The 23,749-nt window shown below is 36.9% G+C and overlaps 1 long non-coding RNA gene and 1 pseudogene across 2 annotated transcripts in view; both read right to left on the reverse strand.

The window, feature by feature from the left end:
- Positions 1–23,749, reverse strand: part of LOC307186614 — a 445,691-nt gene that overhangs the window by 11,259 nt on the left and 410,683 nt on the right. The gene's annotated exons all lie outside the window — the stretch shown is intronic.
- Positions 1–23,749, reverse strand: part of LOC307187040 (acyl-protein thioesterase 2-like) — a 43,750-nt pseudogene that overhangs the window by 623 nt on the left and 19,378 nt on the right. The window lies entirely within an intron of this gene.

The raw sequence follows: 23,749 nt of genomic DNA on the forward strand, positions 1-23,749 counted from the left end.
GTCAAAAGAGGCAAACGCAGACCCATTAAACATGCATCAAGGGGCTTCCCTGGTGGCGCAGTGGTTGAGAATCTGCCTGCCAGTGCAGGGGACACGGGTTCAAGCCCTGGTTCTGGGAAGATCCCACATGCCGCGGAGCAACTAGGCCCGTGAGCCACAACTACTGAGCCTGCGTGTCTGGAGCCTGTGCTCCACAACAAGAGAGGCCACGATAGTGAGAGGCCCGTGCACCGCGATGAGGAGTGGTCCCTGCTTGCCACAACTAGAGAAAGCCCTCGCACAGAAATGAAGACCCAACACAGCCATAAATAAATAATAAATAAATTAAAATGACAACCTCCCTTTAAAAAACAACAACAACAAAACATGCATCAAAAGATTTATATTCACTCATTTATTCCCCAAATGTTTACTGTGGGCTAATGTACATCAAGTATTATACAAGGCAGTAGGGTTATGGAAATGGATAATCAGATCTCGGCCATGATCTAGTGGTCTCCATATCTGGAAGGAAAACGACCCTGAGTGCATAATTACAAGCCGTGAGCTAGAAGCAGAGTGTGTTAAGGAAATGTTAGGTTCCACACCTAAGCACCTGGCATCAAAGGAGCTGGGCACTACCTGACAAATACATTTTAGCATGATACAGAGTTTTGTTTTTTCAGGTAACTGATTGTTAATTCTTGAGAGGAAGTCTTCCCAGTGATTTAAAATCCCCACGTGGACCTTAAACATTAACTACTTCAATATGTCTCTGGGAGTGAGAAAACAGTAAATAACCCTCAAATGGGTTTTCAGTTTTGCTTTTTGGTTGTTTTAACCCATAGCACAAAACTTGTGACACATCGGTACTCAAAAATATTTATTGAAGAGTAAATGAATGAATAATTGAGTCTATGTGTTTAGAGAAAGAAATGAAAGAGAGGATAGAATTTCCAAAGCAGAAAGAAAAACTAAGAGAAACTCAAAAGTAAGAAAACCTCTTAGCTCTATTTTCACATTTCCACCTCTTACACACACACCTTACATCTACATTCTCCATAAATTATCCAGCAGTCATTTCTATGATAGAACTATGTATTGTAAAACCAGAGATTGTGTCATGTTGCTTTTTAACACCTACGTGTGTAGAGGCTACAACCCACAACAATGTTTTCAGTTATTTATTTAAATGCTACATTTCTTTGCCTTTAAAAGAGACTTCATTTTCCTTTATATCCATTGGTTGTAGAGACTGAAAATAGGAAACATTAAAAAATTAACAGTAAGAGAAAGCTAATTTTCTTATAAAAACACTTGCTTTACCACACCCCAGCCATACTCCCAAATCTCCACGTTTTCTTAGGGATACAATAGGTTCACAGAGCCTTTGCAGCATGGTGCAATGGTTTCCATGGATTTTTTTTTTTTTTAAGTTTAGTGAACAGTGTGCTTTCAAAGACATGTACTGTCAAGGCCTTTGGCAGAGTAAATTATGTATTTCTGAGATATAAAAAGTATTTTTGATGTTTTCTTTTTTCCCATTAGTTTAAAATATAGAAAATTACAGGGTTTAACCGACCCTATCACTCATCTAGAGTAAACAAATTTTCATACTTTGCCAGTTTGCTTCAAATATTCTGTTTACCGAACAATTGAAATATTGACATATGAAATTGAAATTTCCTTTCTTTTTTCTGCTATGGCCTTAACAAGTCCAGCCCCACTCCCCTTCAGCATTTCCCAAAGGCAAAATTTTGGCGTATTTCATTCCATTTCATATTTTTGGACTTATGCTACATATACTGTACCCACAAATAAAGTCTTTTCAAAATTATATGGTTCGCTTCTTATTGTATCAGTCAGCCAGTTTTTTTAACTCAATGTCATATTTCTGAAATATATTCATGTTGATTCCTATAGATTCCCCTTCATTTTAACTGCCAATTATATCATGGGTCAAATTCTTAGGTCTTTTTTTTTTTTTTTTTTTGGATTACCTATTCTGGTCCACTGATGTATTTTTTCCTGCACCAATACCATGTGATTTTAATTACGGTATAGTAGACATTGATATATGGTAAGGCTCCACCTCCTTCTTTCTCACAATTGTCTTGGCCATTCTTGATGCTTTCTTCTTTGTATGATCTTTGGAATCAGTTTTCTAGTTTAGAATTGTATTGAATTCAGAGATTTATTTGAGAAAGCTAACATATTTATGATACTGTATCTTATCTACTATAAATACGGTATACCTTTTCTGTTATTCAGGACTTCAGGTTCTGCATTAATGTTATTTAACTGTCTCCACACTTTTTAGCTAGATTTCTTTCCAGTTATCTAATTATCTTTGCTGTCCATATAAAGTGTCTTTTACATTTTTAAATGACTATTGTTGATGTAGTGGAATAATAAATATTTCTGTTTTGTTGATTGGCATGGTCAACAGAATCATGCCCCCCACCCCAAGGATTTCCACATCTTAATTCCCAGAACCTGAGAATATATTCGGTTACACAGCAAAGGGGAATTAAGATTGCATATCAAATTAAGATGATAGTTAGCTGACCTTGAGAAGGTGAGACAGTGAGATTGTGCTGGACTATCCCAGTAGGTCCATTGTAACACAAGGGTCTTTATAAGAGGAGGAAGATGACAAAAGTGTCAGAGTTAGGGAGAAACTTGAAGATGCTATGCTGCTGGCTTTGAAGATAGAGGAAGAGCTCATGGGCCAAGGAATGCTGGCTGCCTTTAGGAGTGGAAAAAGCAAGGAGACAGATTCTCCCCTAGAGCTTACAGAAGGGATGTAGCCCTCCAGAGACCCATTTCAGATGTCTCATCTCCAGAACGGTAAAATAATGAATTAATGTTAAGCTACTAAGTTTGTGATAATTTGCTATAGCAGCAATAGGAAACCTATATAATTTGTATCTTGTAAATGTGCTAAACTATTATTAACTCTAACAGTTTTTTTGTGACATTTACCTTGGATTTTACGTGTCTAAAAACATACTGAATACAAATAATCATAATTTTATCTTTTCCTTTCTAATACTAATACCTCATTTTTAATATATTTGTCTTGCTACATTGACTAGAACACCCAGCACAATACTGGAAATAGTAATACTAGGCACCTCAATTATTGCTACCTTGATAGAAATGATGTTATTTTCTGAGTTATATGATGTTGCCTGATTGGCTGATGCCATTTGTAAGGTAAGGAAAATCCCTACTTAGTCTTTGTTTTCTAGCAGTTAAAAAATTTCTTACTCAGCATCTCCTGTTTGACATTTAATAGTCACCTCAAACTTAATGTGCCTAAATTTGTCTTATTTCCTCCCTAAATCTTCTCCTTTCCTAACTTCCCCATCTCAATTAATGGCACTGTCATTCACACAGGTACAAACTGAGGAGTGATTCCAAACTCCTCTCTTTCTTGCATTTCTCATATCCAAGTTACTGGCAAATCCAATGAGTCCTAACTTTAAAACCATAATACAATTAGCCACTTTCACCTCCCCAGCTCATACTAACTCAGACAAGCCACAGCCATCTCTCATCTGGACTACAATACCTCCGTTAATGCTCTTTTGCCCCAAGAGTCCATTTTACCAGCAGGCATAATGACCTTTGAAAAATGTAAATTATCTGATGTCATTCCTGTGCTCAAATTTCTCCATTGGCCTTCCATCAGATTCAAAATTCAATCTAAATCCTTACCATAACCTCTAAGATTCTATGTGACCTGACATCTCCTACTACACTCTATGCCTCTCCACCTGCCCCAGACACATTGCTTTCTCTGATATTTCTTAAGCATATCAAGCTGTTCCAAGTTTAAAGTTTTTATACTTGATGTTTCCTTTGCCTGAAACCATCCTCCTTCAGATTTTCTCATGGATTATTTCCTCTGTTCATTCAGGTGTCAGGCCATATGCTATCTCTTCAAAAAGGCAGTCCTTGACCAAACTATCTAAAATACCTAAAGTAGCACACACATTCATGCAAAATGCACACAGCCATAGTTATTTACTCCTTTATTTTTCTACATAGAACTTATTGCTACCCACCAACATTATACATGCAAGTAGTTTGTGTTTTGTTGTCTTGACCACTGTGATGTAGGATCCATGAGGGCAGAGATTTTCTATTTTATTTATCACAGCATCCCCAGTGCCTGGAAAAGTATCCATCATAATGGGTAAATTATGCTAAAGAAATAGTTGTTTAAAACATGTTGAATTGATGCTAAAGCAATATTTGGTTAAAACATGTTGCATTTACTCAAATATTTTACCTGTATCTAAAATATAATCATGGCTGTCAATCTGTCAATTGTCTGTCAGTGTGGTGAATTACATGTATATGGTCTATCATTGTCATTGTCAGTTTTTGTAAGTTTTCTGTTTTTGCTTAAAAAGAATCTGTAAACATTTTTTTCTTTTTTTTTTTATTGGAGTATAATTGTTTTACAATGTTGTGTTAGTTTCTGCTGCACAGTGAAGTGAATCAGCTATATGGATACATATATCCCCTTCCTCTTGGACCTCCCTCCTCGCCCACATCCCACCCATCTAGGTCATCACAGAGCACCAAGCTGAGCTCCCTGAGCTATACAGCAGGTTCCCACTAGCTATCCATTCTACACATGGTAGCGTATCTATGTCAAACCCAATCTCCCAATTCATCCCACCCTCCCCTTCGCCCACTGTGTCCACACAACCATTCTCTACACATCCATTCTCTGCCTTTCTATTCCTGCCCTGCAAATAGGAAGAATCTGTAAATATTTTTTAGATCTAACATATCAGATTAATCAGTTGTATCTATATCATCCAAGTAGTTTAAATGTTTACTAATTTTGTGTGCCTGATCCATTTAGTTTTTTGAAAGATATGTTAATATGTTCCATTGAGATTGTATTTGTAGATCTTTTGCTTTTGACATATAAATCCAGGAGAATCGTGTGCAAGTTTTGAACTGTAGTATCTTATATTTTTTTCCTTTCATTATTTTGTAAAATTTCTCTCCAATCCTAATAATGTTTTTTTCTCTTAAATTTTATCTCATTAATATTGCTAGACCAGGTATATTTAAGTTAGAATTTTACAGTATATTTATTTCTTTCATTTATAACTTTTCTGTACTACTTTAAGTGTTCCTCAGAAGCTACATTTCTCTGAATTTTATTTCAGTATAATATGATTAGTCTTTATCTTTATATATAAAAATTTAGTACATTAACATGTCATATAATTACTGGTTAAGTGTGGAATTATTTTTTCAATCATTTTTATTTACCATTCTTTTTCTTTTTATCTTTTCATTTTTTACCATTTGTTACCAATTTTTTCTTAGATCCCTTTATCTCACATACATGTAACTTCCCCAAACATGCTAAGAAAAAATGTGAGTTTTCAAAATTTTTTAGTTTTCTCTTAAATGTTTAGTATTAACATTGACTTTATACAGTTCCAACAAAGTCTAGTTACTCAGTATATTCTCTCTCCTCCTAAACAACAGATAATTAATATACTTAGCTACCTTCCAACTCCTCTGCAATCATTCTTTAAGACTTAGAGTTATATTTTTTTCTTGCCCTTAATAGACTTACCAACATCATTTACCACTATTTTTGTCAATGAGTATTTATAGCATCACATTTATTTCTCTGAATTCATTTCTTTTTTGCTGAAAAACATCTCTTAGTAATGTTTCTGCAAGAATTTTTCAATTATAAATGCTCAGCTTTTGTACTTCTGAAAATACCTTATTTCTTCCTCACTCTTGAATGATAATCTACCTGGCTAGGATAATTTCCTCCTGAATGAATGCAAATAATTCAAAAATCCTCTGAAAAAACAATCTTTAAATGACAAAATGCTCAAAGTGATAAAAGAAGAAAAAATATCCATAAAGAACAAAAATTATGAAACAAACACACATATGGATCAAAACTAGATGCAGATTCTTTTAAAGTCAATTATTAATTTTGGAAATGAAAATAGCAACATTAAATTATGGGGTGCATGCTAATTTGGCCAAACACAGACAAAATGACATAAATGGAACACTGTACTAAGGGATTGATCCAGAGGACTACAAAGGGATATACAGAAAACAGATGAAAAATCTGAAAGATAAGGGAAGAAGCACCAGGGAAAGATTCAGAAGTTTCAGAATACCCCTAATATAAGTTTCAGAAGTGGAGGGTACAGGGAATAAGGGAGAGACTCTATCTGAGAAGGTAATGTCTGACCATTCAGAATTTAAGAAGGAAACATACATGTTGAATTTGTGACTCTGTCATGGAGTTGATTTCCTCTTGTGCTTTGGATCTTATTCTTCAAGCTTATGTTTTTGGGGTATTTCTTAGAAAGTTTAATGTTGTGGTGGTCATTTTTGTTTTTTTACGTATGTGTTGATTAGTTTCCCTCTCCTGAGTTCCAACGGCTGAGTCTGGTTTTACAATTGTGTCTAAACAGCTCACAGGTATCTACTCCAGAAACAAGTCTTAAAATGAATGCTTGGGCCTTTTTTCCCTGAGGTTCCCACAGACAGAGTTTCTGAGTCAGTGGGCCCTTTGGTCTAGGTCTCAATATGCCTCTGTTTCCCTTCCTTCCCTTGCTCTAGGCAGCAGCTCAATACCAGGTACAGTCAGATTTAGCCCTCAAAACTTTAAAAATTGCTGTGCATAAGTGTATCTTGCCTCAGATTAATGCCATTGACACGACTGCAAGCCTTATGGGAGCCAGTCTGGTCCTTGTGAACACACAGCACTGAACCCCAGCCACCTTTGCTTGCTTCCTCATCCAGAGCCTGCTTCCTAGAACCTGGTCCTAGAAGTCTGTAGGTTAAGCCTCTACATACTGCACCGTGTTTCTGTTTGGTGTGTGAATCACAAAATCATCTTGAGGCAATGTTAATTCTGATTTTTTAAAAAGCTTTCTAATACCCTAGACTAACCTATTTTCCTGCAAAATGGGTAATTAAAATTAAAAAATGGATTCCTACATTGTCTTACTTTCTATGACTGTGGTGATAGAAAAAGTTATTCTCTAAACAAAAATTTACTTTACCAAATCAAATATGAATTAATAGTGTCCATTTCTGCTACACATGACATGTCCTCAGTAAGTGGCCTCCCCGCCAGTATGGTTGCCACTACTGCTCACAAGTAGAATTCCACGCTCAACATGAGTGAGTTGTGATAGTTCTCAAATACACTATGCCAGCATACATACTAGTTACGGTGATTTTGTTGTTTAATTAAATAGTATGTGCACTGATTAAATATAAGTGCCAAAATGGTTTATTTCTCTGAAAATTTAGTTGAAAAGTTTCAAAAAGCTTGGATATCTAAAGTTGCTAAATAAAAATGCTATTGAATTATATGTGGGTGAGCCAATGCAGAGAACTAAGGAAAACTAATAAAAACCTAGAAGATTTCTTTGCAAGTGTTAAATCATGTACTACTCTAGAAAACTAAACCTGGAAATTAAAGATTGAATTCTGTATATGGTTTATGCTACAAAAAATAAACAGAAATCTAGTCAATAGGTCTATACTCTAAGAAAAAAAATTAGCTCTACTTAAAAGTAGTGTAAATGAATGTGCATTTATACGTTTTCAGCCAAAATAAAATATTTACCATGAGCCTGTATTACTTTCATGGTTCTCTGCTTTAGCCAACTTTTTTGATTATCCAAGGAGATGCCAGTCCCAATAGCTTTTATTGTATTTCTGTTACCATCAGAAAAGCATTGGGAGGAAAATAAATTGGAGGACTTTGCTTCTTTATGAAGACAAAAATGAGATGAAAAATGATCTAATTTGCAAACAAAATGTTCTTTTCTTATATCATTTCTATGCTCAGTTATGTAAATGGAGAAACGACAGGCTGTCAGTAATGTGTTTTTTGTGACAAAGTGTGTTTGGGGATTAGTCTTAGTTTGAAACTGTGTGATGTGGGACCAGGCAACATGAACTCAGGAAAGAACAAACCACTCTACTGGCTTGAGAAATCAGGACATAAGAGCAAGTGTCAGTCCTCTAAGCAAGCACTACACTGCAGGTGCTGGCTCGTTGCTTCAGGTTCGCCTTTGCAGGGCTTTTGGAGAATGTCCTCATGATTATTTTTTACCTTAGAAACAATCCACACTGAATTTAGTCTTTAGGAGAATATAGTCTTTAGGAGATTTCATCAAATTAAAAAAAAATAGAAAGGAATTTTTTTTTTTTTTTTTTTTTTTTTTTGCGGTATGCGGGCCTCTCACTGTTGTGGCCTCTCCCGCTGTGGAGCACAGGCTCCAGACGTGCAGGCTCAGTGGCCATGGCTCACGGGCCCAGCCGCTCCACGGCATGTGGGATCCTCCCGGACTGGGGCACGAACCCGCATCCCCTGCATCGGCAGGCGGACTCCCAACCACTGTGCCACCAGGGAATCCCAAAAGGAAATTTTTAATAATTTCTTTTAGGTAGGACTAAAATCTATATAAGCAAAACAAATTTGATTTTGTTATAAAAAGTTGCCATGTATAAGACTACTAGTTTCAGAGATTTGCTTTCATTTGTAAAATAACTGAATCTAAAGACATAGAATAATAAAATTTAAAGCCTAAAATCACCAGGCTCATTCAACCACTTCATTTCTACATGAAAATAAGACCTGTTATGAGAACTTTCACAGGCTTTCCCTAAGTAGAAAATAATTCAATATTTTTTTTTACTTGCAAACACAGATGCAGAAACACAGATGCTGATTAACCCTTCAAAAGAGCCTCTTCTAATGACTACAGTGCCCGATAGGAGGAAAGTTGACGGAATGAGGAAGGAGGAGACAAGACAGGCAACCTCTAGTTTTGATCCTTTTTTGTGCTGTATAGACAGAAACATTTCTTGGGACCATGAGACCAGGGTTGCAGTTTATTACATTTCTGGAGCTCTTTTTAATTTGATTTTATGACCTCTCCAATCAATGCACGACAATATGCTATACAATATCAAGTGTCAGCAACAATGTGGAGAAACTGAGACGCTAATTTGCTGCTGGTGGGAACGCAAATTGGTACAACTACTAATAAAAAGTAAAGTTGAAGATATAATATGCTCTTTGTTCCAGTAATCACACTCCTAGGTACAGATCCTAGAGAAACTTTCCCATGTGTTGCTGCAACACTTACACCTTCACACACACACACAAAAATGGAATTAACTTAAAAATCTAACATCAAGAGAATGAATAAACAAATTCTGATCTAGTCACACTAGGGGACCCTATACTGTAGCTAAAATGATTGAACTAGAAGTTGAAAAAGAGTATTTACAGCATGAATCATTTTTAAAAGACTGAAAACATACACACACGTATATATTTTGCTTACCCAAATATATATTGTGTGTATATTACATAGAAATATATTTATTTTAAATATATAATACACATTATGTTACATAATTATGTGTAAGCATAAATTTACATAGAAATAAAAAAAATCACATTTAGGATAATGATTATTTCAATAGAGGGAGGAAAATAAAGTGTTCAGGAATGAGTACATGGGAGTTTAAACCGTATCTGAGTTTAAACCGTATCACATTGCTTTAAAAGTGTAAAAGACACACTAAAATAAATTTGGCATGCTTATATGATTTAGCAAAAGTTTATAATGGGTTCTTTTACTATGTTATTTCTTTACTTTTCCCTATAGCTGAAATACAGTTGATCCTTGAAGAATGAGGGGGTGGGGCACCGCCCCTCCATGCTGTTGAAAATCCATATTTAATTTATTGCTAGTCCTCCCTGTATGCAGTTCCTCCATATCCAAGGTTGTGCACCCTTAGATTCAGTCAATCAGACCTCAGTACTGTAGTATTTATTATTGCAAAACAATCCAGGTATAGGTGGACTCACACAGGTCAAACTCTTGTGGTTCAAGGATCAACTGTACTTCATAATCATAAAATACAGTCACTGCATATTTTTCCTAAGTTGAATATTTAGTAAACTTCAATACCTAAATATGCACAGAAACAATAAAACAAACTAAATGACCAAGAGTCATTGTGTCAAGTACCCATTTTTCCAGAGAGTGTATGATTCTACACAGGAAGTAAGGTCCCATACTACAACATTGTCTTTAATGGTGCATTTAATATTTTTTTTTACATTTTAACCAATATCAGGTACATACTTCAAATATTGATTGCTTGCTGAATCTTTTGATGAATGAAAGATATTCCAGAGTCAGTGCAAAGAAATTTAGGGGTCTTTGTGTAGAGACAAAAAATAAAGGGAGGTTTTCCATTCATGATTTCCCGTGTTGTAAGGTAGGTAGCTTTAATAATACCAGAAAATAAAAATTCTATGTTAGAATCTAGAAAATGTGAAGGTACTAAAGCTAGGCTGTAAGTCTCCTCCCACTGCTTCTTTCAGAAGACCAGAGAGAAGGCACCCACCAACTGATTAAGTTTTTTCAGAGTTTACTGTGGGTATCTCAGGTTGTTTGGGTCATTTTGATTTATGACTTGAAGAAAATTAAACTCATTCTAGGGAGACTTTAATCTGCTATAGAGGATCATGAAGACTAAACGATATTTCCCTAGCAATGGTTGTTTTTCTCCTCACTTTTTCTAATACTATTTCTTTTTTATTTGGGAAAATTTTAATATCAACATTTCAATTAAACTTTAATACTCCCTGCACTAATCTAAATTGGGAGAATCTCAACTATGCTACTGACCATATTATCTCCTTACTTGGTGTAGAATAGGTTTATTTACATTTTTTTCTATCCCTGCCTCAAATTTAACTGTAATCCACAAAGGGAGAGATATAAATGCCTCCATAATACTGTATTTCTCATATACATGATTTTAGCTTTTTTCAAGTGCTACGTTTACATAATTCCTAAGATTACGTTCACAAGAACAAAACCATTTTTCAAGCCCTGAAGATTCTGTTTTAACAGCTCAGGGGGAAGTGTGTTTTCAAAAGTATCAATGTGGAGGAGTTAATGATAAATTACATAAAGGGAATAAAACTAGTTTCAGAGATAAGATGAATAGCAAGCCTTCACCTCCCAGATGTAACACCTATCCACTGCATAATCAGATGGACAAGAACTGTGTCTATTTAGATAACAGGCGTGAGCGACACTCAGGTCTTTGGGATCCTCCATCCAGTCTTAGTCTTTCTGAGGTTATAATGTTTCCTTGCTGGATCAAAAGAAGCTGAACTCAGCTACATGGGGACAGCTCTCCTGAGCATTTCTCCTTTTGACATAGAGCCTTTTGATTCAAGGAGAATCAATGGTACCGTGCACAGGCTTAAGTTAGTTTTTGAACTTTAGCTCTATTTTTCACAAGGCTAAATTTCACTCTAAGTCTGAGGCAAAAAGGAGCCTACTCCTTTTCTGCTGGGTTGTGCTTTCAGGTTTATTCCCAACTCCCTGGAGTGTACCACTAAAATTAAAGCAGCATTGGAAGATTCCATATAAGTACCATCTTCCCTGTCCTTAGGGTCACGGCTATTACTAAATCTATAAAACTAAGACTTTGTACAAGTACCTAAATTGTTGTTTTTGTTATTATTTAGAAAAAGTTGATGCTGCCATGGCAGTCAAAATGTGTGTTACTAAACTGAGTGGAGAGTCAAAGAAATCAACTGAATATTTAAAAGCACTTACTATGTGATATAGCACTCAATTTTCATGCAAATATTGCAAAATGTTATCTTTTTGTGCAGAGCCCTGTTAAATAATTTGGTTAAGGAACACACTTTGCAATATAAAATGTCGATTAAGCATCCAACGATTTCCAACTATAAAACACTAATTTTTTTCCATTCTGTTATCCTTTGTGCAGCATTGGGGTTTTAACTATTGAGAGAAGAAGCAAAAGAATTACATTCCTTTTCATACATCAATAAAATATGCTTACCAATGTACTAAACTTAAGGAAAGTTTTAAGACAGCATTCCATTCATCCTCAAGAAGGTTTACAACCTAGTTCAAATGAACAAGGTACAGCAACTATGGTGTAGTATTGGTAACAGACTTACTCTGGGATTGAAAACAACTCTAAAAGTTGGGTTGATTAAACACCGTGGTTTGAACAAATTGTAGAGCCAACAAGGCACCCAGGATTTGGAGAGCTGAGATCCCAAGCTCCTGCAAACAGGGAGTCTCAGAGAAATGAGCTCCATATCCTGTATGCAATTTCCCCTCAAGGTATTTGCCAGTTCCCAGCTGTGCACATGCAGTATGAAATGCCAAGATCAAGCAGAAAGTAGCTGCTACAGGGCTATAAAAATAAGCAGAGGTTTCTGTAATTTCACAATTCTTAGAAGACAAATATTGTAGTTCAAGGTTCACCAAGGAGGAGGGGAACTGACTAAAACCCTGGTTGTCTATTAAAATCCCTGAAAGATTCTGCCGCAGGAATAAAGGGAGTCCACTCTCTGTAATGGATAGAATAAGAAGAAAAGAATATATAAAAAGTATGTCTTCTGACCACAATAAAATTGATCAAGAAATAAATAACAAAAAGATAACTAGATCATTTTAAATGAATAAAATGTAAATATCATCTGGGCCAAAGAAAAATTTAAATTGATAATTAGAAAATATTTGGAAAATATGACATATTTCCACTTATTAAATGCTGTGTTTATGTAGCCTTACCTATATAAATTTTGAAAAGAAGTAAGGCTGAATATCAATTACCTAAACTTCCACCTCAAGGAGCAAAAAAATATTTTTAAAAAGAGCAGAAATCAATGAAACAAAACAAGACATAAAATGGAAAAAAATTAACAAATGTAAGAATTGATTGCTAAAAATGAATAAAAGTAAGAAGTTCCTAAGCAAACAAAAGAAGCAAAAAGAGAGAGAACACAAATTACCAATATAAAGAACGACAGAGGACACATTACTACAGGTTCCACAAAAATTAAAAAGGGATGGCCGAGGGGAGTTTCAAGATGGCAGAAGAGTAAGACGTGGAGATCATCTTCCTCCCCACAAATACATCAGAAATACATCTACACGTGGAACAACTCCTACAGAACACCTACTGAACGCTGGCAGAAGACCTCAGACCTCCCAAAAGGCAAGAAACCCCCCACGTACCAGGGTAGGGCAAAAGAAAAAAGAAAAACAGAGACAAAAGAATAGGGATGGTACCTGCACCAGTGGGAGGGAGCTGTGAAGGAGGAAAGGTTTCCACACACTAGGAAGCCCCTTCACGTGCGGAGACTGCGGGGGGCGGAGGGGGAAAGCTTCGGAGCCGCGGAGGAGAGCACAGCAACAGGGGTGCGGAGGGCAAAGCAGAGAGATTTCCGCATGGAGGATCGGTGCCGACCGGCACTCACCAGCCCGAGAGGCTTGTCTGCTCACCCGCCGGGGCACGCGGGGCTGGGAGCTGAGGCTCGGGCTTCGGAGGTCAGACCCCAGGGAGAAGACTGGGGTTGGTGGCGTGAACACAGCCTGAAGGGGCTAGTGCGCCACGGCTAGGTGGGAGGGAGTTCATGAGAAGTCTGGAGCTGCCGAAGAGGCAAGAGACTTTTTCTTGCCTCTTTGTTTCCTGGAGTGAGAGGAGGGGGGATTAAGAGCGCTGTTTAAAGGAGCTCCAGAGACGCGTGCGAGGCACGGCTATCAGCGCGGACCACAGAGGTGGGCATGAGAAGCTAAGGCTGCTGCTGCCGCCACCAAAAAGCCTGTGTGCGAGCACAGGTTACTATCCACACCTCCCCTCCCGGGAGCCTATGCAGCCCGCCACTGCCGGGGTCCCGGGATCCAGGGACAACGCCCCCGGGAGAATGCACGGTGCGCCTCAGGCCGGTGCAACGTCACGAGGGCCTCTGACGTCGCAGGCTCGCCCCGCATCCTCACCCCTCCCTCCCCCCGGCCTGAGGGAGCCAGAGCCCCCGAATCAGCTGCTCCTTTAACCCCATCCTGTCTGAGCGAAGAACAGACACCCTCAGGAGACCTACATGCAAGAGAGACGGAGCCAAATCCAAAGCTGAACCCCAGAAGCTGTGCGAACAAAGAAGAGAAAGGGAAAATTCTCCCAGCAGCCTCAGAAGCAGCGGATTAAAGCTCCACAGTCAACTTGATGTACCCTGCATCTGTGGAATACCTGAATAGACAGTGAATCATCCCAAATTGAGGAGGTGGACTTCGGGAGTAACTATATATATATATATATATTTCCCTTTTTCTCTTTTTGTGAGGGTGTATGTGTATGCTTCCCTGTGTGATGCTGTCTGTATAGCTTTCCTTTTACCATTTGTCCTAGGATTCTGTCTGTCTGGTTTTTGTTTCTTTTCTTTTTTAGTATAGTTTTCAGGGCTTGTTATCATTGGTGGATTTGTTTTGGTTTCGTTGCTCTCTTCCTTTTTTTTTTTTTTTTTACTACTTTTAAAGAAATGTTTTTTAATAATTATTTTTTATTTTAATAACTTTACATTATTTTACTTTATTATCTGCTTCTTTCTTTCTTTCTTTTTTTTTCTCCCTTTTATTCTGAGCCATGTGGATGACAGGCTCTTGGTGCTCCAGCCAGGCGTCACGGCTGTGCCTCTGAGGTGGGAGAGCCAAATTCAGGACACTGGTCTACAAGAGACCTCCCAGCTCCATGTAATATCAAACAGTGAAAATCTCCCAGTGATCTCCATCTCAACGCCAAGACCCAACTTCACTCAAGGACCAGCAAGCTACGGTGCTGGACATCCTGGACACCAAATAACTAGCAAGTCAGGAACACAACACCATCCATCAGCAGAGAGGCTGCCTAAAATCATAATAAGGCCACAGACACCCCAAAACACACCACCAGATGTGGACCTGCCCACCAGAAAGACAAATTCCAGCTTCATCCACCAGAACAAAGGCACTAGTCCCCTCCACCAGCAAGCCTACAAAACCCACTGAACCAATGTTAGCCACTGGGAACAGACACCAAAAAAAACGATAACTACAAACCTGCAGCCTGTGAAAAGGAGACCCCAAACACAGTAAGTTAAGCAAAATGAGAAGACAGAGAAAACACAGCAGGTGAAGGAGCAAGGTAAAAACCCACCAGACCTAACAAATGAAGAGGAAATAGGCAGTCTACCTAAAAAAGAATTCAGAATAATGATAGTAAAGAGGATGCAAGATCTTGGAACTAGAATGGAGAAAATACAAGAAACGTTTAACAAGGACATAGAAGAACTAAAGAGCAAACAAACAGTGATGAACAACACAATAAATGAAATTAACTATTCTCTAGAAGGGATCAATAGCAGAATAACTGAGGCAGAAGAACGGATAAGTGACCTGGAAGATAAAATAGTGGAAATAACTCTGCACAGCAGAATAAAGTAAAAAGAATGAAAAGAATTGAGGACAGTCTCAGAGACCTCTGGGACAACATTAAATGCATCAACATTCGAATTATAGAGATCCTAGAAGAAGAGAAAAAGAAAGGGACTGAGAAAATATTTGAAGAGATTATAGTTGAAAACTTCCCTAATATGGGAAAGGAAATAGTTAATCAAGCCCAGGAAGCACAGAGAGTCCCATACAGGATAAATCCAAGGAGAAACATGCCAAGACACATATTAATCAAACTATCAAAAATTAAATACAAACAAAAAATATTAAAAGCAGCAAGGGAAAAATAAAAAATAACACAGAAGAGAATCCCCATAAGGTTAACAGCTGATGTTTCAGCAGAAGCTCTGCAAGCCAGAAGGGAGTGGCAGGACATATTTAAAGTGATGAAGAAGAAAAACCTACAACCAAGATTACTCTACCCAGCAAGGATCTCATTCTGATTCGATGGAGAAATCAAAAGCTTTACAGACAAGCAAAAGCTAAGAGAATTCAGCACCACCAAACCAGCTTTACAACAAATGCTAAAGGAACTTCTCTAGGCAGGAAACACAAGACAAGGAAAAGACCTACAATAACAAACCCAAAACAATTAAGAAAATGTAACAGGAACATACATATCGATAATTACCTTAAATGTAAATGGATTAAATGCTCCAACCAAAGGAACTAGACTGGCTGAATTGATACAAAAACCACACCCATATATATGCTGTCTACAAGAGACCCACTTCAGACCTAGGGACACACACAGACTGAAACTGAGGGGATGGAAAAAGATATTCCATGCAAATGGAAATCAAAAGAAAGCTGGAGTAGCAATTCTCATAGCAGACAACATGGACTTTAGAATAAAGACTATTACAAGATACAAAGAAGGACACTACATAATGATCACGGGATCAATCTAAGAAGAAGACATAACAATTGCAAATTTTTATGAACCCAACATAGGAGCACCTCAATACATAAGGCAAATAGTACCAGCCAAAAAAGGGGAAATCGACAGTAACACAATCAGACTGGGGGACTTTAACACCCCACTTTCACCAATGGACAGATCATCCAAAATGAAAATAAATAAGGAAACACAAGCATTAAATGATACATTAAACAAGGTAGACTTAATTGATATATATAGGACACTCCATCCAAAAAAAACAGAATACACTTTCTTCTCAAGTGCTCATGGAACATTCTCCAGGATAGATCATATCTTGTGACACAAATCAAGCCTTGGTAAATTTAAGAAAATTGAAATTGTATCAACTATTGCTTCTGACCACAGCACTATAAGACTAGATATCAATTATAGGAAAAAATCTGTAAAAAATACAAACACAGGGGCTTCCCTGGTGGCACAGTGGTCGAGAGTCCACCTGCCAATGCAGGGGACATGGGTTCGTGCCCCAGTCTAGGAAGATCCCACATGCTGCAGAGCAGCTGGGCCCGTGAGCCATGGCTGCTGAGCCTGCTCATCCGGAGCCTGTGCTCCGCAATGGGGGAGGCCACAACAATGAGAGGCCCGCATACCGCAAAAAAAAAAAAAAGACAAACGAACGGACACATGGAGGCTAAACAATACACTACTTAATAACCAAGAGATCACTGAAGAAATTAAAGAGAAATTAAAAAATACTTAGAAGTAAATGACAATGAAAACACGATGACCCAAAACCTATGGGATGCAGCAAAAGCAGTTCTAAGAGGGAACTTTATAGCAATACAATCCTACCTTAAGTAACAAGAAATTTCTCAAACAAATAACCTAAACTTACACCTAAAGCAATTAGACAAAGAAAAAGAAAAAAAAAACCAAAGTTAGCAGAAGGAAAGAAATCATAAAGATCAGATCAGAAATAAACGAAAAAGAAATGAAGCAAAGATCAATATAAATATATATAGCAAAGATCAATAAAACTAAAACCTGGTTCTCTGAGAAGATAAACAAAATTGATAAACCATTAGCCAGATTTCATCAAGAAAAAGAGAGAGGACTCACATCAATAAAATTAGAAATGAAAAAGGAGAAGTAATAACTGATACTGCAGAAATACAAAGAATCATGAGAGATTACTACAGGCAACCATATGCCAATAAAATGGTCAACCTGGAAGAAATGGAAAAATTCTTAGAAATGCATCAGTTCTGAGACTGAACCAGGAAGAAATAGAAAATATGAACAGACCAATCACAAGCACAGAAATTGAAACTGTGATTAAAAATCTTCCAACAAACAAAAGCCCAGGAACAGATGGCTTCAAAGGCGAATTCTATCAAACATTTAGAGAAGAGTTAACACCTATCCTTCTCAAACTCTTCCAAAATATAGCAGAGGGAGGAACACTCCCAAACTCATTCTACGAGGTCACCATCACCATGATACCAAAACCAGATAAAGATGTCACAAAGAAAGAAAACAGGCCAATATCACTGATGAACATAGATGCAAAAATCCTCAACAAAATACTAGCAAACAGAATCCAACAGCACATTAAAAGGGTCATATACCATGATCAAGTAGGGTTTATCCCAGTAATGCAAGGATTCTTCAATATACGCATATCAATCAATGTGACACACCATATTAACAAATTGAAGGAGAAAAAACATATGATCATCTCAATAGATGCAGAGAAAGCTTTCAACAAAATTGAACACCTATGTATGATAAAAAACCCTGCAGAAAGTAGCCATAGAGGGAACTTTCCTCAACATAATAAAGGCCATAGATAACAAACCCACCGCCAACATCATCCTCAATGGTGAAAAACTGAAACCATTTCCACTAAGACCAGGAACAAGAAATGTTTCCCCACTCTCACCACTATTATTCAACATAGTTTTGGAAGTTTTAGCCAGAGCAAGCAGAGAAGAAAAATAAATAAAAGGAATGCAAATGAGAAAAGAAGAAGTAAAGCTGTCACTGTTTGCAGATGACATGATACTATACATAGAGAATCCTAAAGATGCTACCAGAAAACTACTAGAGCTAATCAATGAATTTGGTAAAGTAGCAGGATACAAAATTAATGCACAGAAATCTCTTGCATTCCTACACCCTAATGATGAAAAATCTGAAAGTGAAATTAAGAAAACACTCCCATTTACCATTGCAACAAAAAAAATATCTAGGAATAAACCTACCTAAGGAGACAAAGGACCTGTATGCAGAAAATTATAAGACACTGATGAAAGAAATTAAAGATGATACCAATAGATGGAGAGATTCACCATGTTCTTGGATTAGAAGAACTAACATTGTGAAAATGACTATACTACCCAAAGCAATCTACAGATTCAGTGCCAGCCCTATCAAGCTACCACAGGCATTTTTCATAGAACTAGAATAAAAAACTTCACAATTTGTATGGAAACACAATAGTCCCCAAATAGCCAAAGCAATCTTGAGAAAGAGAAACGGAGCTGGAGGAATCAGGCTCCCTGACTTCGGACTATACTACAAAACTACAGTAATCAAGACAGTATGGTACTGGCACAAAAAACAGAAATATAGATCAATGGAACAGGCTAGAAAGCCCAGAGATCAATCCACACACATATGGTCACCTTATCTTTGATAAAGGAGGCAAGAATATACAGTGGAGAAAAGACAGCATCTTCAATAAGTGGTGCTAGGAAAACTGGACAGCTACGTGTAAAAGAATGAAATTAGATCACTCTCTAACACCATACACAAAAATAAACTCAAAATGGATTAGAGACCTAAATGTAAGACCGGACACTATAAAGCTCTTAGAGGAAAACATAGCAGAACACTCTATGACATAAATCACAGGAAGATCCTTTTTGACCCACCTCCTAGAGAAGTGGAAATAAAAACAAATTAAACAAATGGGACCTAATGAAACTTCAAAGTTTTGCACAGTAAAGGAAACCATAAACAATACAAAAAGACAACCCTCAGAATGGGAGAAAACATTTACAAATGAAGCAACTGACAAAGGATTAATCTCCAAAATTTACAAGCAGCTCATGCAGCTCAATATTAAAAAACAAACAACCCAATCCAAAAATGGGCAGAAGACCGAAATAGACATTTCTCCAAAGAAGATATACAGAGTGCCAACAAACACATGAAAGAATGCTTAACATCATTAATCATTAGAGAATGCAAATCAAAACTACAATGCGATATCATCTCACACCGGTCAGAATGGCCATCATCAAAAAATCTACAAACAATAAATGCTGGAGAGGGTGTGGAGAAAAGGGAACCCTCTTGCACTGTTGGTGGGAATGTAAATTGATACAGCCACTATGGAGAACAGTATGGAGGTTCCTTAAAAAACTAAAAGTAGAACTACCATATGACCCAGCAATCCCACTACTGGGCATATACCCTGAGAAAACCATAATTCAAAAAGTCATGTACCAAAATGTTCATCGCAGCTCTATTTACAATATCCAGGACATGGAAGAAACTTAAGTGTCCATCAACAGATGAATGGATAAAGAAGATGTGGCATATATATACAATGGAATATTACTCAGCCATAAAAAGAAACAAAACTGAGTTATTTGTAGTGAAGTGGATGGACCTAGAGTCTGTCATACAGAGTGAAGTGAGAAAGAGAAAAACAAATACTGTATGCTAACACGTATATATGGAATCTAAAAAAACAAAAAAAGGTCACAAAGAACCTAGGGACAAGACGGGAATAAAGACACAGACCTACTAGGGAATGGACTTGAGGATGTGGTGAGGGGGAAGGGTAAGCTAGGACAAAGTGAGAGAGTGGCATGGGCCTATATACACTACCAAACATAAAATAGATTGCTAGTGGGAAGCAGCCACATAGCACAGGGAGATCAGCTCGGTACTTTGTGGCCACCTAGAGGGGTGGAATAGGGAGGGTGGGAGGGAGGGATATGCAAGAGGGAAGAGATACGGGGACATATGGATATGTATAACTGATTCACTTTGTTATAAAGCAGAAACTAACACACCATTGTAAAGCAATTATACTCCAATGAAGATGTTTAAAAAAAAAAGGGGATGGCCAACAAGCACATGAAAAGATGCTCAACATAGCTAATCATCAGAGAAATGCAAATCAAAACCATGGTGAGATATCACCTCAACCTGTCAGAATGTCTATCATCAAAAAGAACACAAATAACAAACGTTGGAAAGGGTGTGGAGAGAAGAGAACCCTCGTACACTGTTGGTGGGAATGCTAATTGGTGCAGCCACTGTGGGAATCAGTATGGAGGTTTTTCAAAAAACTAAAAAATATACCCAGCAATTCTACTTCTAAGTGTATATCCAAAAAAAAAAAAACTCAAAAACACTATTTTGAAAAGATACATGCACCTCAATGTTCATAACAGCATTATTTATAATAGCCAAGATATGGAAGCAACCTGTGTCCATCAACAGATGAATGGATAAAGAAGGTGTGGTACATGTATACAATGGAATACTACTCAGCCATAAACAAGGAATGAAATTTTGCCATTTGAAGCAACATGGATGGACTTGGAGAGCATTATGCTAAGTGAAGTAAGTCAGACAGAGAAAGACAAATACTGTATGCTTTCACTTACATGTGGAATCTAAAAAAATATAATAAACTAGTGAATGTAACAAAAAAGAAGCAGACTCACAGATAGAGAGAACAAACTAGGGGTTACCTATGGCAGGGGGGGTAATATAGGGGTGAGAGATTGGGAGGCACAAACTATTGGATATAAGATAGGCTCAATGATGTACTGTACAACCCAGAAATATAGCCAATATTTTGTAATAACAGTAAATGGGAAGTAACCTTTAAAGTTATATAAATATTAAATTTGTAAAAATAAATAAAAGTAAATATTACAAGGGTAGTATGCTCATATGGCAAGAATCATGAAACTGGAAGTTTAAGGATCTCCTTACTAAGGTAAAGAGCATGAAGGATTTGCAATTCAAAGATTTCTTAAGGCAAATGCCAAGCTTCCATGGTGCCTGTGTATGTGATGATTAAAAGGGGTAGGGGAGATAAATAATAAATCACTTTACCTCAAAAAATATAAAATGGTAATAAAAGTGTACTTTGAAAAACTGTCATAAAGTATGATATTGAGATTAAATGGACAAATTTCAAGGAGAAATAGAAAGTCTGATTAGTTCTATATCTTATAATAAGATTTAATCTGTATTATAGCAACTTCTCAGAAAGATAACTACAGGTCCATATAACATTACTGGTAAATTCTGTCAAGCATGGAAGAAATAAGACCAATTTGATACAAAACATTCTAGAAATTAAAAAAGATAAAACATTTCCAATTTCTTCTGGGAGGCCACCTTAACCTTAAGAATATAAAAGAAAATCACAGAACAATGACAGATACTGATGCAAAATTGCTAAACTAAACATAACAAATTAAGCTCCAATTTACAATGTTGAAGAAGTTTCCCTCTGTAACTAGTTTACTGAGAGATTTTACCAGCGATGTATGTTGGAGACTGCATGTTTCTTTCTTTCTGCATTTCTTGAAATGATCATAGGAATTTTCATTTTTAGTCTATTAACGTGGTGGATTACTGTTATGGATTTGTGAATGTAAAAGCAATACAACATTCCTGGGATAAAACACATTCAGTCATGATGTATTATCCTCTTTATATATTGTTGGATTCTATTTGCTGAAATTTTGTTAAGAATGTTTGCATCTATGTGTCTGAAGACAATTCTCCATGGGTTTTTCTAGACACCTCCTGAGTTCCTCTCTGCAGCTCTCTTCTCTCTTGTACTCTACCTTGTGATCTCTAGCTTCCTTAGCTTCCCCAGATTCCTGCCTCTGCCTCTTCGTTTTAGGAAGATCATCAAGTTCTTCCTGGGTTCCCCCTCCTTGTGCAGAAACCTGGAAATGCTCCAGACATTAAGCTGGGGCAAGCATAGTGCTCACCTGATTTGTTTTCAGTCTCTCAAGAATGGATCAGTGTCTTTTACTGACTGAAGATCAATGTTTTGAGATGCATTGTTTTGTATATTTTGTCTGTTTTTTTTTTTTTTAGTTGTTTCAGGTGGGAAGATAAATCCAATTCCTGCTACCCATATTGTACTGAAGTAGAATTAGACTTTTATTCCATATTTAATTTTATTCTTCAATAAATCTCCCAAGCTCCCTCTCTCAGCTAAAGGTATCACCATCCACACAGTGGCTCACACCAGAAAGTTGGTGTTATCCTTGATTCTTCCCATTTGTTCACTTGTACAATCCAAGCCAGTCTTACCAAGTCTTCTCCAAAATATACCAATAATATATTGACTATTTGCCACTGACATTGCCACCACCTCTAGATCAAGTCACAGGTAGGTATGTGAATTTGCATAATATGACCTCTGAAAGGCATCAGTTTTCCAGAATCCATAAAGGAACTTTGATTGATAGTATCAGAGAACTTCCAAAATACAAGGTGAATATAGGAGGTTCTACATTTATGCTGGTCTATATGACAGTGAAAACAAACTTCATTAAGAGTAGGAAAAAAAGGAATCCAAATTTTGATAGAAAGGGGGCAAGAGGAAAATCAACCATACCTTCTTCTCAATGTATTATTATGAACTGAACAGAACTATTTGCAAGTATCTAGCTACCAAGAATATTAGCTAAAAATATTCCCTCCCACTCCATCCTCAGTCCCATACATTGAGGGGAAAACAGCTGGGAAACAGGAGCAAGAATGCTCCTTAACATTCTTCTTAAGTACAGAGAAATCATTCTGCTATATATAGAATCCCTGTTTATAGTTGACAGTTCATAGGCATATGCAAATTACTCAATATGCTATTCATTATTCATCCACTCATTCATAAAACATCTTTGGGTACCTACTATGTTCCAGGATCTTGAGTTCTAGGATTATAATTATGAATAAGACACAGTCATTGTTCTCAAGTACTTCATCTTCTAATAAACGAAAGTAGACTTATGAATACAAAAACAAGAAAACCATCTCTGGAAAGCTAATTTTTAAGTGACAATACTTTTTTCTTTTACTTTATACACAATCTCAAACTTCAAGATTGAAGGTTGAGGACATGAGCAATTATTTCCACCAAGATCTTGTGCTTAGTGCAAAAGAACTCTAAGAACAACATTTTAGCCACTTACACAATCAAAATGGTTAAAGTATCACTTATTACTTCTTCAGCTATCTTGTACTTTGGCCTGTGAGCTCCTACTCTGCTGGAGATAGCAGCTTTTCTCTTTTGGTGATGTGTATGGGAAAGGGCTAACGACCTTGTTCATTTGGGGCAAAATTATTTAATGTAAATACGTGTTAAAGAAAACTACATTTTAACATATTCTGGGTGTTTGTATTTTGTTTGGTAGTTTTAATTTTCTGAACTGGTAGATATCTTCATGATAAT

The sequence above is a fragment of the Stenella coeruleoalba genome (genome assembly GCF_951394435.1).
Source record: "Stenella coeruleoalba genome assembly, chromosome: 5".
Lineage (NCBI taxonomy): Eukaryota > Metazoa > Chordata > Mammalia > Artiodactyla > Delphinidae > Stenella > Stenella coeruleoalba.